The sequence below is a fragment of the Passer domesticus genome, chromosome Z (assembly GCF_036417665.1).
Source record: "Passer domesticus isolate bPasDom1 chromosome Z, bPasDom1.hap1, whole genome shotgun sequence".
Classification (NCBI taxonomy): Eukaryota; Metazoa; Chordata; class Aves; order Passeriformes; family Passeridae; genus Passer; species Passer domesticus.
In genome coordinates, this window is record NC_087512.1 from 33,798,971 (window position 1) to 33,816,829 (window position 17,859).

At 35.1% G+C, this 17,859-nt stretch overlaps 1 long non-coding RNA gene across 9 annotated transcripts in view; it reads left to right on the plus strand.

Annotated features, from left to right (window-relative positions):
- LOC135289576 (uncharacterized) overlaps positions 1 to 17,859 on the plus strand; it is a 42,083-nt gene that overhangs the window by 3,106 nt on the left and 21,118 nt on the right. For 7 of the 9 annotated variants that reach the window (XR_010352321.1, XR_010352320.1, XR_010352323.1 and 4 more), the window contains one exon: positions 745 to 965. This is a non-coding gene — a long non-coding RNA (uncharacterized LOC135289576). Of the gene's footprint in view, positions 1 to 744; positions 4,403 to 17,859 lie in introns of those variants that run through there. The other 2 variants (XR_010352327.1, XR_010352322.1) reach the window with 2 other exon arrangements.

Sequence of the window (17,859 nt, forward strand, 5' to 3'; positions counted from 1 at the left end):
GAACAAGCTCCAAGTTTTTCTGAAATTTCGCATCTTTCAAAGTCATGCTTTCAGTCACATATACAATAGTGTATTAAATTACCATTGAGTTCTTGTTCTGAAGTTTGTCTACTGTGTGGTATATTCTGAGATAAAACTGAGAAGATAGAGCCTGCATTAAAATACTATCCACATGCACAGTACCTTTTATTTCTTCATAGTGCTCAGTGACTGTGAAATCAGCACACTGCTGATATTGTGGGAAATGATGACAACAGATCTTTACTTGCAGTTCAGTGTCAAAAGATAGCGTACAGACTCATGGTGTGTCACAGGACTGTCTTATGACCTCTCAACGTGTGCAATTACCTTACATTTTGAATATTAAATGCAAGGTTTCAAAGAGTAAGTGCAAGGCATAAACTTTGCTTTGCTTCTTAGTCTAATGATATTTTTAATGAAGAAAATAGTGTCTTTAACAATTTCAGCCTCATCAACAGAGATATAAAGACAGCAAGTCTTTCTCACTGTAATTTTCCTTTAAAACCAGATATGACCACCATAAAGAAATAGTAGTACTCCTTGTTTGAGATTCATTAGTGTGAAAGCTAGAAAGTAAAATAATTTTCTTCAGGGTTTTTTGTGTTTGTTTCTTTGGGTTTTGGGGAGTCTTTTGGGTTTGGGGAGAGCTTTTTCTTTTGGTTGGTTTGGTTTTTTTGCTTTTGGGGTTTTTCTTTGTTAGTTTGTTGTTTTTGTTTTTCACAGATTGGAGCACCAAGCTATTAGAGTCTGAGTAGTAACTGCAACTTGAGAAGAATGGAACCGTAATTCATCCAGATTGTGATGGCTCCAGAGTGTGGTATTGCTCTGGTGTCTTGATCATATTTCCCACAGAAGGAATTTATGCTTCCTTTGAATCTTGTCCATTTTGCAGACCTGGAGGTGTGAGGTGTGGTCCAGAGGATTTTCTCACAGAGCAAAGAGAGGTGAGGTGGGACATAAGGCACCAGTCCTGAAAGGTACCAAACTGAAATCTCCCATATTCTGATGGGTGACAAGGTAGGACAGAACACTTCTAGAGAATGGTATAATTGAAATGTAAATGAAAAAAGAATTTACTGGTAGAAAAAATCCCCAACAGAGAAATTATTCCCAGTCCTGAAAATGAGACCTGTTTTCTGTAATCCACAATTTGTACTGGGGCAAACAATCCATTCCATCAATATTTTGGACCAATGCCAAATTACAGTCAAACTGTAATTTCCTGATGGAATTTGAAGTTTGACCTTATATTGGCAGAATATCAAGGATGCTGCTTCTGAAGGGGTTCACCTAAACATAGCTCTGATCCACAGCAGTCTGAGACAAGATGTGGAAAACTAGTGACTAACTGTAAGCATTTGGTTTAAAGTCAGTTTCACAGGGTCACACAGGAGCTTAGAGACAGGAGTAGAATCTAGGTCTCCAGGATGAAGTTTAACTGCTTCATCTGCTTCAGCCATAGTTCTCATACCTTAAAATTTTAGCAGTAAATTAAGTGTGAATATTAGGAAAGAAGCTCCATTCATTATATAGGCAGTCTGTTTAGAGAATGTCATAGTTTCTCTGTACGTGATAGAGACACATGTTCAGGAAGAAAACAGTACACGAGCATACAATTTCAGATGCTGTATACTCATCACATGAAAGGGCTGAAGTAATATTGTGTACACCCTTGTAATGATAGCATTTCTTAACTTCTGAACATATAACTTTCTAACCCATTCTAGCCAGCTTTCAAAATTCAGTGTTAAACTCATGAAATTATGTCAAATAAGCATATTGATACTGTAGTGTTTTGAGTCAAAACGTATTTTTGTCATGGAAGAAGTGAAGTAAGAATAGCTAGTAATGTTTTCTTTGCCTCTTGCACTTAAATATCAAAGACTATTCAAAACTTTTCCAGCACTTTAATGTTGTTAAGTCCTCCCAGTCATAATGGTGATTTTGGGGAATGAAGAAAACGTTGTCTGCAACATAGCCATCTTTTTTTCTTTTTGCACCACATCCTCTGTACCAAATATTTTCTAACACTTTTTTGGAGATTGCTGCCACAGTTTGATTTATCCTAAACTTTCCCCAAAACATTAGCAGTTTTGCTTTAAGACAAATGTGCTTCCAGGACTCTGTGAGCTCAGCTGAAAGAATATATATTAAAAGCAATAGATATAGATATTATTTTGTAGTTCTACAGCAGTTTTTGTAAGGGACGCTAGAAGATTTTAAACATAAGGAAAGAAACAAAACTATTCAACTGTAGAGATGAAAGGAATATCGTGTAGTAAGTTTCAGCAAATCGCTTATAGTAGTAAAAAAAGTAAAAATAAATGTTTTGGATCTATTTGGTAGTTCTATCATTCTTTCTCCAATAAGAATACATATGTTTACATTTAAGAGCTCTCTAGATTGAAGTTTGTTCTTTCTCTGTTGTCACTTCCAATCTTTGTCCATCAAAATTGTTTTCTATAACTTAGTAATTGCTAGTCAGAGACCACACGTAGTGTTCTATATGCATTCTGGAATGTTTCAGCTTATCTCATATAACACTTGAGAGTATTTTTCCCAAGTGAATCTCAGTGTTTTTCAGTTCTCTTAGTGTTTTACCATTTATTTTGCTTATATTACACCAGTCAAAAATTATTGCCTTGGAGAGTGAGTTGTGTGCACGATGGGAAAGTCCCTCTTTTTTTTCTTATCTAGTTTACTGCTTTTGTCTTGAAATCTAATTGTTTATGGGATTTTACTTATTTCATCCTGGTACCTTACAGTGAGTATTTTTGCGCTTAGCGTGATCTCATAAATTAGTTTTAACAAATAAAATGCCCCAGTCAGAACTAATAGTGACTGGTGGCTCAGTAACTTAAAAACAACAGAAATGTCAAATATTGTATGGCAGGGCAAATCACAAAATCTTTCATGTCTAGTATTGAAAGATTACTGCTAAGACTTCCCTACTTTTAGAAAAATAATTTTTATGCCATTCACACCTTGCTTAAATGGTGGCTTAATATGGATGTGGCAACCTAAGCTGAATATAGTACAGAGCATTAAAGCTTTAAGTAATGTGGCATAAAGATTTCTCATCCATCATAACTCCTCTATTCTGTTTTATTTTTATTTTTTAATCATTGCTTCAGACATTTACAATACATTTGATCTTCATGTCAAGAGAAAGAAAAGAAGGCAGAAGAATGGACAGCTTGATCCTTGTCTTCTTATGAAAGACTTAACTTTTAGATTTTGACCTCTTCTAGCAGTGGACTACTCTAATAGCAGATACTTAATAGGTCTTATTTGAACTTGGGCTTGATTGTAACTCTCACATCCAAAGATCTAGGTAGAATACCCGGTACTCTCACTTCTTTTATTATAAACACTTTGTTGGGGATATCTAATAGACTTCGTGTATTTGCTCATTTTGTTGAGGTACAATTCCATGAAGAATGTGTAGACTTTGCAATTGGCTTTACTTTAAATCTTAGGAACCTGGAGAAAATAGGAAATTAAAAATATTGTGTTCAAAAACTGGTTTCCTTTTTAAAGTACTTTTTTATCCATGCACTTCTATCACTTGATCGTAAGCCAAATACTGTTTGCAATTGACAGTGCTATCCAGATAGAATTCTGAATTTCCTTTTTTATTAACTGCCCCACTTACAGTTAGTTTGATTTCACATCCAAAGTATTGGTCTTTGACCTTGAACCAATTTCTCCAAATTTGTTGCTCCACCAGTGTGTGTGTGTGTGTGTGTGTGTGTGTGTGTGTGTGTGTGTGTGTGTGTGTGTGTGTGAAATTAGAGGAATTTTTTCCATGCATGTATGGATGGACAAGGAAAATAAGGGAAATAGTGAATGGTTGTCTAAATTATTCTTTTTGAACCCTCAAAGTATTTTAGTGCCAGTTTAAACTTAAAATGTGGGTTTTTCAGCATTGGTAACTTGTAGTTTGTGAGTTTAAATTAATTATGCAGGGCACAAGAGTCTTTCATTGTATTTGATTTCAAGGATATAAAAAATGTGACTTGCTATTATAAAAGTTAATTGCATTTGTGTAATTCACCCTATCAGTGCTATTAAGAAATACCTCCGTTCAGGGTAGAGCTAGAGATGAAGAGGACATTGGCTCTAAGGATAAAACAAATTCTATTTGTCTTCTTTCTATTCTTAAAGTTTGACATTGAGTCTGTAGCAGCTGAGCTTTTCTTTGTTAAATTATGCTTTATACACTGAACAGTTTATTTTAATTCTCTTGTTTCTGACTTCTTGGTGTACCTGAAAAGCTTTCACGTGCATGTATTCTCTATGACTTCTGTAAATGAATACACTGTGTACAAGCAAAAGTCATTTCATGTTGGATACACATAAATAAAAAAGATTATCAGTACTCTGTTTACCTTTGTGATCTAGACAGTATAAATTTTAAATTTTAAGCAGTTCTACAACCTGTCCCAAGCCAAGGAGACAACATTGTTTCACAGATCACTTTGGTTAAGTTTCTTCTGGCTGACCTGTTACTGCAAATTAATTGTTATTCCACTGGTAGCAAATACATTGCTACTGAAGAACTACCACAAGCTGTGACATAAGAGCTATGACAACAACTCTTAGAAAGTTAGCAGTTCTTTGGCATCTTCTGTTCAGTGATATGTCTAGCAAAAAAAAAAAATAGTTAAAATATCAGGTTTGCTACTCCTAATCACAATTAATTAGCAGAGTCTTCAGATAGCATAGCAGATACAATCTTGTGGGTCTTGATGGTGCTCAAAGTATATGAGTCCAAGCATTATTGTCAGTGCCTCCCATAACATGGTTGCTATCTACTTTTCCAGTCTTTAATAATGTAAGACAGCTGAAGGTTTCAATATGTTTTCTTCTCTCTCTTTTTTTTTTCTTCTCCCTAGAAGTTTAAAGAATGGTTGAAATACAGTCCAATTCAGATTTTTAGAAGGAAACTGCATAGTCTAGGCTCTTCTAATGCAATTTATGTATTTCTCTTAAAAGATAAAAAATTACATCCTTGTAACTTCTTCAGCTTCTTCTGTGACTTTATTGCTTTTACAGACCAGCCACAAACACACACATACATGAAAGCGTTGCTTAGTGCTTTATAAGAGATGTTGATAGAATTTAAACAATTGCTTTAAAATTAGAGTTAATATGCTATATCTGAAAGGAAGGATGATCGTTAATTGGAGTGCCCCATTTATGCAGAGAAAAGACATAGACATCTGGTCCTCCATGTATAGTTTTAGGAGGCATTTAATCAGGAAATCTGTGTAGAAATATACCACTAGATATATTTTTCCAGACTACAATAGAAAATGCAACTAGCTCAAAGACTCATTTTGCAACAAAGGACCAGCAAAAAAAAGACTCACATAACGAGCAACTTCTGGCTCTTAAAATACTTAACTCTCTCTTTGTCTTATTCAAAACAATCTAACATTCAACCTTTAATTGTTATTTTATTACTATAAAGGCCAGTCCAATAATATAGGCTCTAAATTTATTTACTTATACCAGGAAAAGTAAATTCATTAATATAAAATATATATAGCTTACTGGTATCACATCTTGTAGATGAAAAGCAAGTATTGTGGTGGTGAGCAGGAGAAACAAACCACTCAAAATCATGCCTGTCTGACGAACAGAAATATGTTACTTCCCTTTAAACTAGATCTGTATAGTATGTATGTCACCTTGAATTAATGTAATAGCAGATTTTTTGATTTGTTACAAATCCCAGGACTTGTAATCTATTTTGAGACAACATTGTTATGTATAGAACATCTCTATGACATGTTGTTTTGAAATTCCATAAAAAATCCCACTATACCCTTCGTAAATGGACTACTCCAGTACTTCACTGCCTTTAGTATTAGTTTTTCTTAATAGCTAAACAAAATACTTTTCCTTCTAAACAAGCTGATTCCTTCTTTTCCTGTCCCAGGCATACTTCATAGCAGAATTTTGAACACTGGAAGACTTCTCTTCTTTTTCCTCTCTTCCACCGAACAACGCCTTTTCCTTCAAACATTTCTTATCCTATATTTCTGAAAATTATTTGCACTCTTGTTACTTTTCCATTAATCTACTTATACTACTCAATTTACCATACATACCAGCAAGTTCATTGGTCTGATTTGCAAGTAATGCTCTAGCTGAAGCTTCCATAGACAATAGAGTAATTACCTGTTGTATATGATATAGAATAGTCTTGATAATGCAGCTCAAAATTGCATTTGCCTTTTAATGTCATACTGATCTATTCAGTTTATGTTCCACTCTAACTTGATAACTCCATCCGTAATACTGTGATAAATGTCCAAGAAGGTAGCCTTTAATTTTAATTATTTTTACCTTATTCTGTTGTTCTTTGCCCCCAACCTTGAAACAAACCTTTCTTAGCCTCTTTCAGTTTATAAAGATTATACAATATATGCTCTGTTACCAAAGTCATTACTGAAATTATGATCAACTTCATGATTATCAAAATTCCCCTGTTCCGTGACGTGTTTCAAGACAGCTGGGCCAAGTAGTTGTGACTCTGCTGATCCAAAGATTGTCAGCCCAGTTACAAAAACAGTACAGACATTATCAAATAGGACAGAAAAAAACCCGCTGATAATGCTTTTATATGACTCTTGAAACCCATTATAGATAGTCCAGTACTTCTGTGCAAAATTAGCTTCTATCATAAATATCTTATTAATTCATGTTTGACCAGAACCTTGCCAATAGAACACACTGGAGATACACTGGGAAGCCAAAGACTGGTTGAAGACTTTTCTGAAAACTACCTTGTAAGACCTATCTAAGATAACAAGTTTTGCTAAGGTCTCTTTGGGTTGACACAGAGTTGTAGGTTCACTTAAAATTAGTAGAAATACTTAGCATTAATAAAATCTAGATCTCTCATAATGACATATTCTCAAGCTTGAAAAATTTATTTCAAATTTCTTGATATTTCATACATGGTGTCCTTCTTTGTAAAATCGCCCTAAGAACAGCAACAGCTCTGCATTTTCTTGCTGTGCATCTTCAGAGAGTCTTTGATGAATGCTGTTATATAGGCATAAACATAGCTGTCTGTTTGGTCAAGCACGTAAAAACAGGGAATTAAATTGAAGTCTTTTGCACTGTCTTGCAGACCACTAACCACAGTAAAGATACTTGGCTGGCCCAGAAGTAACATGTGATACTGAGGTCATATCCAGACTGGGGATTTTTTTTAAATTACGATATCCTCAGGAAGCAATAATTTTTGAATTAAGAGCAGGATGATTGTTTTGTTTTGTTGTAAATCTTTCAATATGCTAATTGTGACTACAGTAAAAATTAGAGATCTGTCCATTTTATATCACAGACAAAAATTAGAAATTTGTGAACCTTAAGGGACTGTCTGTTAAGAATAGAAAACTATTTGTTTGCAGAAATGTGTTTATGTACAAGAATAAAAGTCAAATAGCAGAATCAAACACCTTTAAGGTAAAGGATACCCAAAGATACAAACACTTACAAAGCTTTTAAGTATAGTAGATGAAATTAATTTGTCTCATGCAAACAGTACTAGGTATCTGAATTTGACTTTTAAAATTGCTTAGTACATAAAATTGGCGATAATATCATTTGGTAATGGAGAGGCTCAAGAATAAACGCTTTCAGGCCATGCAGGGAACCCAAACAAATTCTGCAAAAAGGGAAGCTTGGTTCTGTAGAACAAATCTTTTAGGTAGGTCAAGAGTATTAAATAAATTCACCCTGTATTTTAATGCAGAACGCAAGCACCAGGGCATCAAGGAATGGGCATACTTTGTAATTGGTAGTGGTGTTCCTGTATCTCAAGAACTTCCCTCAATCATTTGTCATTAAAATCAGTTCAACTGGCAGTCAGGTTTTCATGCTGAGAGCTAGGAAGGAAAATATTTATGATTAAAGAGACATACAGCTGCTATTACTGATCCTGAAGAGTTTACTTTGGACAGCCTAGATTATGAGTCTCTTTTATTTTTTTCACAATTTTGGGTAAAGTCTTGGGTGTGTGCTTGAAAAAACAATCCTCCACCAAGGGTAGAGAATGCCCAATTATTATCTATTCTTCCTGCTGTTTAGGCAATGTAGTATAGGTGGGATAAACAGCAAGATTGAAAACAATGTCATTGTTGTTTTTATTGTTACTTAAGGCAAATAGGCATATTTTCTTTGATTTCCACAAAATCTTTAGTGTATGGTTCTTTAGTGTAAGGCACTACATTGAAATTCCAACCAAGTCAATGTCTATGTTTTAAACAAATTGCAGACATTTGCTACATATTTTGACCATCTTAGTTTTTGTGGTATATTAAAATAAATTTTGTCTTTGGTTTCCTTAAATAACATTGCTAGAAGGTCAGAAAAGTGGAAACTGATAATGTTCAACATTTTTTTGAAAAGTGAATTAAAGTACCTGCTTTCATTTCTCTTAGAACGAACTAGTTGTCCATCTCAGGACGTAGTTTACTTTTCAGGCACTTCAGGAAAGTTGATGTTGATATTATTTAATATTATTTCATACTGCAGTTTACATTATTCTTCGTAGATCAACCACAAAAAGTGGTTGATCAACCATCAAAAGTATATAAAAGTATATTGGTGTTCAAAGAACACCTGTGTATACCAATCATTGAACTCTCAATACTTAGTAGCACTGACAGCTGTCCTTCTAGACAGCTTAAATGACTCAGGTATTTGGTTTCATCCTTCTGAAGTTTCCTTGGTGAGTATGTGGAATTGCTCAGAATTGTTTGTCCCAATGTATTTTGCTTCCAATACTGATCTAGTGCTTCCCAGTGACTTATTTAATGATGTGCTTCCTCTCCTGGTTCTAGTTGAGTCATTTCCTCATGATTTCCTTGCCTTCTGCTTTTCCAGTCACCATAGATAGCTGTATTCTCAAACTCCTCCACTTCTCTTGCTATGTTAGGTGGAATAATCTCCAAAGACTAATAATATTGAGTACAACTTCTCTTATAATCCTCAAGCCATATATCTTTCTCTCTCCTCCCATCTATTCTGAGATACAAGTTCTTCCATAAGTGAAAAATAAGGAAAAAAATAGAGTATTTAGACTAAAGAAAAGAAACATGGAAATATATAAATTACTACATTCATTTTCCACATAATTTATATAACATATATAACATTAGCAAATATGCTTCTTACTTTGGAATGCCTTTTATTAGTAGGAAGTATGTCTTCTGTATGGATCAAAGATACCATCAAGTTAACATATATTATAAATTCTTTGTATCAACAAAAATTATTCTCAAGATGGCACTCGTTTTTACATATTGAAAAATATTTATTTTACTACTAGAGATACAAATCTGAAAATACTAGAAGCAGTTACTCTAGAGGAGTAATGTCTTTTGGGGCACCTCAGGGGTTCTTGAGAAAATTTGGTTCAATTTTGTTTGCCTACTCTTTTTGTGTGACCTAAGCCGATGTAGCTCTTTGTAGTTCCATTCCACTTGTGCCAAATGGGTATTAAAAGTTTCCAACTTACAGGCATAGAGACATGTATAGTCAGCTAAAGTTCTGAGATTAAGACAGTGATCATTACAAATACTCCACTGGAACATATAAGCTTTTGACAAAAACAAAAATTTTTTCTCTGTACAAAATACCAAGCTTTCTTGGGATTTTGGAATTCTGTGAAAATCTTAATGGTTTCTCCTTCAAATATGAGGTATATTTCCTGTATTTGTTACATCTGTTAAAATACAGGATGACAAATTTTTAAAAAATTCTAGAAATACACTCCAATGTACACACTTCTGCTGTTAGGAGGGGCACAGTAAAGACACAAATTACATAGCAAAGACACTGCTGAGATGCAATAGTGAGAAGAGTAAGGAAAAACTCAGTGTACAGAATCCATTTAATGGATATTTATATATATATATATATATATATATATATATATATATATATATCTCCACAGCAAAGGCAGGCAAAAGGAGATTAGGATGCAATGCAAACTAATCATTCTAGTGATAAAGGAAAATAAATCTAATGTGTAGGGCATATAAGGAAGTATAAGAGCTTGCAGGGAAAGTAAACATCAATAGAGAACACAGGTGGATGTACAGTCTCTTTTGCTTCTTCCTACCTTTATTTTTCATGTAATTTTCCAAGTAGAAGTAAAAATTTGATCACTTTACTTCTCTCATAGTAACTTAATCCTTTTCCACAATTCAACTTACACATTTTCTGTCCTCGTTTGAGGCATTTATCCAACTGTATTTCAAATCTTCTACCGAGGCTTTTTACAGTATATCTTGTCTTTCCCTGTAATCTTATTTGTTTGCCCTCAAACATCTTTTTTACGTTTTCTTCCAAGCCAATCTTTGATGCTTTTAAATTTCATTTGCACTTAGTTCTGTACGTTGAAGAAATATTTCCCTTAAGATTTTAACACTATCAAAAAGTATATTAAATACAACATAGATACTAGGCAATAGCAATTGAATTATTTTGCATTGACAAACTGGCATGTACAATGCTACGAGTTGCATCATGTAGTAAAATAAAATGCTATGGTAATGGCCATGATGTCTAAGATAGTTTCTCATTTTCTGTGTGGATGCTTTTCTGTCTTCTCTAAAAAGAATGCAAAAAAAATCTCTATTTAAATCAAAACAGCAAATCATTTGCCTTTCTAGAGTTTGGGAGCAAAAAAGCTTCCCAATCAATTTGCTATCTACTCTAGGTCCATTTACTTTCTATTACTTCAGAGTATGACCATTGACCAAAAGACTTTGGAACAACAGAAAGTTTTCTGACAACCTCCTGCCTAATTATTGTCCTTCCTTCCTTCCTTCCTTCCTTCCTTCCTTCCTTCCTTCCTTCCTTCCTTCCTTCCTTCCTTCCTTCCTTCCTTCCTTCCTTCCTTCCTTCCTTCCTTCCTTCCTTCCTTCCTTCCTTCCTTCCTTCCTTCCTTCCTTCCTTCCTTCCTTCCTTCCTTCCTTCCTTCCTTCCTTCCTTCCTTCCTTCCTTCCTTCCTTCCTTCCTTCCTTCCTTCCTTCCTTCCTTCCTTCCTTCCTTCCTTCCTTCCTTCCTTCCTTCCGCCACTTCCTTCCGCCACTTCCTTCCGCCACTTCCTTCCGCCACTTCCTTCCGCCACTTCCTTCCTTCCGCCACTTCCTTCCGCCACTTCCTTCCGCCACTTCCTTCCGCCACTTCCTTCCGCCACTTCCTTCCTTCCTCCCTCCCTCCCTCCCTCCCTCCCTCCCTCCCTCCCTAGTACTCAGAGAAGCCACTGATTCATCAAGGCAGGTGAACAATTTGAGTATAAAGGTGTTCAACCATAGGGGAAAATCTGCAAGGTAGCAGATTACAATTGGTTAGAGAAATATTGATAGAAACCAGCAAATCTGAAGCAACATGACAAATTTCAAAGGGGATGAAGACGAGAAGAGAAATCCATCAGGAATAAGGCAGATGTTGTTACATGGAACAGATGGACAGGAGACAGAGAGAAGAAAGAGGTATTTAGTTAACTGCTGAGAGACTGACTAGCAGAAAAAAAGATTATGTCAGGATTACTTGTAGGGTCACTGATTATGGAAGATATTTGGAGGAGAATACACGTGGTGAAACATTTAGTCTGCTAGAAGTCCTAGAAATTTTTAGTCTATGTTTCAAAGAAGCTATATTCACAGAAGTTATGTACTCACTAAATATCAGAGGAAAAATAATATGAAGAGACCAAAGAGCTGCCACAAACACAAATACTTAAGTAATGCAGAGGGCACCAGAGAAAAAAAAGCTTAGGCCTGCAGAGATCAACTGAGAGTCAGAGAGTAAGCAGCGTGAGAGGGGACCCTAGAAGATAGGTAGAGAAGCCTGTGGAATTTGTTCTGTATTCTTTCATACTGCCTATGAAAGGCAGGAGTTGAAAGTATTGCTTATTTTATAAAAGGTCATTCCATCACTTCTGAAGTTGAAAAGTATTATGCTTATTGATGAGGTTATTCACTTGTTAGAAACCTGTCAAATGTCAGTGCAGCATTACGAGAAACAAAGCTGCAAGGACATAAAATATCAGGCTTTTTCTTCTCAAAATAGTGCTGATTCTACTCCTCAGAAAGTCAAATTCCTGTGGACTGCTATGTCCTTGGCTAAAAGGCTTAGTCTTGATAAGCCTCTGACCTCCTGGTTAATCTTTGTGTCCTCTTTCTTCCACCTCCTTGAACATACTATTTTTCTATATACCTTCAGGCTGGTTAGTATCTAGTCAAAGTAGTAAGAAAATGGAAACAAGGATTCTTCTTGGGTACTTGCTCAAGGTTTTCACAGAGTGGTGAAAATTTCTCACTGTGAGCATATGTACCTGTGACCGACAGCTCAACTGTTCCACAGTTGCTGTATCCTTCATGTCTTTCCACACTTTCCAGCAATATTGCATTTTTTTTTTTTCTGGAAGTGAAGGTATGTCAATATAGAAGGGAAAAGTCTTCCTTTTTGGGGTGAAAAAGTGAGTTTAGTGAAAATCTCACTGGACTCATGGGCTAAGTGACATTCAGACTGCTTATGTGAGAGGAAAAGACAAGGAAGACAATGATGATGACAGAAAAAGCACATTTCTCAGAACTCTGCATGACTGACATGAGGCCAACTGCAAAAAACATAGCTGTGCTTAAGAAGAAAAGGCCAGAGAGTAAAATGTCTTTAGTTACAGTGTATTTTTTGACTGTTTCCTCTTGATACTAGCTAAGAAAGGTGAATAAAGAAAGAGTAAGGCAATTGCTTTCCTGAAAGAAAACAGAAAGGGGACATCTTTGGATATAAGTGCGAGATCATGCACTTTAATAGTCCCCAAGTGAGCAGGTATTTCTAGGGGGAAAAAAATTCTCAGAGATCCCAATCACAAAAATACCCTGTTAGAAGCTTCTGTTTCTTATATCAAAAAACTAGTATCTAGCATAGTAACGGAGGCTCCTGAGTAAACTGAGACCTCAAATGAGCAGTATCCACACAATTCAGGAATTTAGGGAGAAGTAAAGATTATCCGATTCAGTGTGCCAAAGTGTTTGTAGCTCACATCCCATGTTTCTCCTTTGCACTCTGCTGAGGCTTTTGCCAAATCCCTATATACATTAAAAATACTAACCACACTCCACACTTGCTTGACAGGCTGCCTATCAGTGGAGAATACAAATTCAGCCTGGATGCTAAGTTTTTCTAGCACATAAAACAGTCATATACAAGGATGACCAGTAGTGATTAGGCTGTGGTACTACACAGAAGTTCCTCCGTGTGATTTGAATTAATTGATTTATTAGTAGCAAAATATTCAGGTGGGTCAAGCTAATTAAGACTATGATTGCTAATTGCCAGCACTGGGGACAGTATGAGCTGCAGAGGCAATAGATACAGTCTGCTTGTAACAGCTCTGTAAATTGCTACATAGTAAAGACTGGAGGAAAAAAAAATGAGGGAGAAGGTGCTGCTTCTGCATGAAAGTATAATTTACATTAGGCCCCATTCAGATGAGATTAAAGTAACCAGTCCTATACAAAATTTCTGTCACCCCTCAGCAGTCTAGTCTGGTGGCCTCCAAAGTGTTGTGGGCACAAGATAATATACTGGGGTGCAGGAAGAAAGTACATCTTGTACCATTAAAATAAAGTACTTAATTTTTCTTTATTTCATCCATTTTTAAATTTTTATTTTAAAGTAGTCATGCATGTATATAATCTATAAATTATATAGGGATGTGTGATCAAAAAAGTTGCAGTCTACTGGGCTAGCTTAGAATTTAAAATAATTTTTCATCAGGTTTCCACTTTTCAGTTCTGCTATTGTGGGTGATTCCAGGTAGTTTGGCTCCCAGATTTTTTTTAGGTGATTAAAATTAAACAGCAAGACAATGTGGCTCATGGTGTTTGTCAAACCCAAGACATAAACCTGACATTCATGTGCATTAGAGATAAACGTGTTTATGTATAATGCTTCATAAATCATACAATAGAACTGTAGGGCCAAATGGGCCCAAATTATTGTTTTCATCAGATTGTTTGACTAAATGCCATGGAGAAAGTATGATCTAAATTTGGAAAAATCTGTTTAGTAAGTCTTTATAACCATAGCTGTATTAAGCCTAAACAAATTCCAGATAGTATGCATATTGTAGAAGTCTGAGATTTTAAAAACTTAGATTTTTTTAGATCAAGGAATTAAAAAACTCACAACATACTTCTAGATATGGAATTTGTATGGAAAATGTTTTGAAACAATATCAACACAATAACTTTTGAAGAATCTCTTATTCTGAACCCAGTTCATGAGAAATTAATTTCAAAACAGATGCATGATTTTTTCATACTGAACATTGAATTCTTCATACTTCTTTCTTTATCAAGCTACATAGTTCTGGATGTTCCTGTTCTCAATGTCCTTCGTTTTTCTCACTAGTAAATGAACCATTAATTTTTTTTCTTTTAAAACAAGATCCCTATTCCTTTTAGTTTGCCTGCCAAAACTGATAATCTCCTTGGATGCTGGCACAAGTGTTTTAGAATGAACCAGTTTCCAGAACTTACTCCATGCCTATAGTGACACTCTGAAAAGGGCTGTTACCTTCTGTTCTCTGTCCTCTCTTCTGACTGAAGTTTCAGATAAATTTTCAAGCTTTTTCTAAAAGAAACTTCTGCATATGTGATTATTTTTTCTTTACCTTATCTTAAATGGCAGAAGTGAAATGTTATGTTGTATTAAATAAAATTTGATTAAGAGATTCTAATGAATAATGATACTTGCAGCATTACTTACTCAAAAGTAATTCAATCTCTATCACAAATCATTTTATCTTCTAGTTTTTGCCAACATACATGGCAGGCTTGTGGGAGGAATTTTTATTTCCCACACTAGTTATATGTATTTATTTGGTGTTTTCCAATTAATTTGTTTCAGTTCACTTAGCTGGTATTGGATCTTTCCTCTATGGTGCCACCCCCTCATTTAATTATCTCAGTGGGAGAAATTCTCATCCTGAAGAAGCTGCTAGGATCACAATTTTCCCAGCAGATTTTTTCTGATGCTTTATGCGTTCTCTAGCATCACATGTTTTCTGTAGTGAATTTTATTTATTTACTTATAGAAACATCTTTTGTAAATAATAAATATTTGAAGATTTTTTTTTCAGGGAGGTTAATATTTGGCAATTCTGTCAAATTCTCTCTGCCTCTCTGTCTTATCTTTATTTTCTTGAGTGTAAATTCTTAGGCAAGGTTCTTCTCAGTGAGGTTTCTATGGGAATTTTAAGTACATTAGTTCGCTAACCAAAGTAAAAGAAATTTACTATCTATCTGTGTAACGTTTCTATTTCAAAGCATTCATTTTCATCCATTTTTTTAAATCTTATTTTGATAGCTTGCTGTCACAGGATTTGTGTAGAGACCTTCCTGAGATCTCCACATACGTCATTATGTTCATGTTTCTGTGCTGCCACACAAGTTGTCAAAGATGCTACATTTTTTTCCATTTATTTTTATTTGACACATCCCTGGCATTTATTTCTATTTCTGTTTTTGAAAACACTTGAAATTAGATTAAGTAGATGTCTTCTTTAAGCTACTTTAGTATTCATTCCTCACTTGATTGATACTATGTATTAGTTTTCACCCCTTCTGTACTGAAAATAGAAGAAACACAAATGTCACATTCTGACCTCAAGTCAAGACCTTGTGGGTTTCTTTTGACTTGCTACTTTAGAAATGTTTTAGTTATCTCTTTAGGATTTTTGCTTCCATTAGGGCCACATTGCAGTAATACCCTTGCTTTTTAGCTTAGAAATATAGTCTCTAGCCAGAACTGTCTGCTGTTAAGCTGAGAGACTGTTGTATGCTTTAGGAGCTATATAGGTACTGAGGTAGACCGCTTTGAGATATACCCCTATATAAGCTCCAGCTTGTGCAAAATGCTAAAAGCAGCATTTTTACTAGTGCTTTGGTATCTCACACAACATTGCTTAAAGAGTGGTGTAAGCAACACTTTGTTTTACTGTTCTTGCAAGAAAACATTTTGACTTGAAAAACAATAGTGCAATGCAATCCACTTTCTAGATGTGTTGATTGTGTGCCTGCAGCTCACCTCCTGAGGCCTTAGACTGCTGACCTGTGGCCTGACAACTCAAATTTATTTGAAGCTTTTCTATCTCTCTCTCGCTCTCTCTTTGAGGTTGGTACACTCCTCGAAGATAAAACTGAGTGTTGCCCATGAAGGGGAAAGATGTAAAACATACTTCAGGTTTTAGCTCAGAGCTCAAACCTCAGTGGAACCCTTTGGCTCAAGATGACTAACTGATCTCTGTGATTAGTACGTGTGAACTGTCTTGGCAAACCCATCTGAAAGGCATTATTTAAGCATAAAGTGCATTGTACCTACAAAACTGGTTCAGAATTGTCTTTCTATAGGAACCAAAATATTGGGGTTTGTTATATTTAATGGAATTGAGTAAAATATTGTTCTATTTGATCTCCCTCAGTGGGCTTCTTTCTTTAGTTCTTTCTCTTTCTTTCTTTCTTTCTTTCTTTCTTTCTTTCTTTCTTTCTTTCTTTCTTTCTTTCTTTCTTTCTTTCTTTCTTTCTTTCTTTCTTTCTTTCTTTCTTTCTTTCTTTCTTTCTTTCTTTCTTTCTTTCTTTCTTTCTTTCTTTCTTTCTTTTCTTTCTTTCTTTCTCAGTGTGACAATTTCCTCTTTAGACTTTTAATTATGTCTCCAAGGACCTTCTAAAACAGCGATGGTGGTGGCCATTTACCATTCTACCCAGCTGGATTCTACCTGGGCTATAACAAGTTTTATAAAGATAGTTGTTGTATATTTTTAAACTCTTACAGAGTTTCAGAAGCATTTAGTTTATTTGAATAATGTAATGGCTGAAATGGTCAAACTATTATTTTATCTGGCTATAGAAGTTGAAACACTTTTGCTTATGGTAACATGGTCTATTCAGGTCATGGATCTGGTCTGGATGTGGTAATTCAGACCAATTTTTTCTCAACAAACCTGCTAATGGCATTGTCTTTCTGAGGTGATCTGATCAGACCCCTTGTTTTCCACCTCTGCTATAGTATTTGAATAGCAATTAAAATCAGACACTTTGGATATCTCTTTTCATCCTCTTTAGGATTATTATGATTATTATTAGCATTTTTGCACTTTTTATTGCATCTCTATATGTCTTTCCATGCTGCATGCTGAGAATAAAAAAGGAAAAGGCATGCATCTTCCTTTTCACTCAAAAATGTATCCCAAAAGCATTTTCCATTTTGTTTCCCTCTAAAGTCCAGACAGAAAAAATCAGACATTCCTCAGACTGCCATACAGGATATTTGTAAGAGGATTATAGCAAAGGTGTTAGTTGTGCAACATTAAAAAAAAATAGAATTAAATATAGAATCTAATAAGATAGCCTTAAAACCTATGAGTAACCCTATTATCTCAGTATCAAAACATGTCCTTAACTTCTTGTGTTCTGAGTTCATCTTACCTCTCTGTCATAATCAGAACATCAGGTCTAATGCAGGGTAATTTTTAAGGATTTTCATGCTGGTACTTCCCTTTCAGGGTTGTTATGAAAAAACACACTGTGCACATGTGAAAACATACAGACTTAGTGAAGGTGCTTTTATTTGTAAGTCACATCTGGAATGCTAAGTCTTTTTTTTTTTTTCAGTCTGGACAAACTGTGAAAACAAGGGTAGTCCAACCCAAGACAAACAGTTAGTATGCCCAGGTAGTTGTGGTGAAAGAGAAGACTCCCCTCTTCTGGCATGAACTGGAGTAGCTCTCACCAGAAG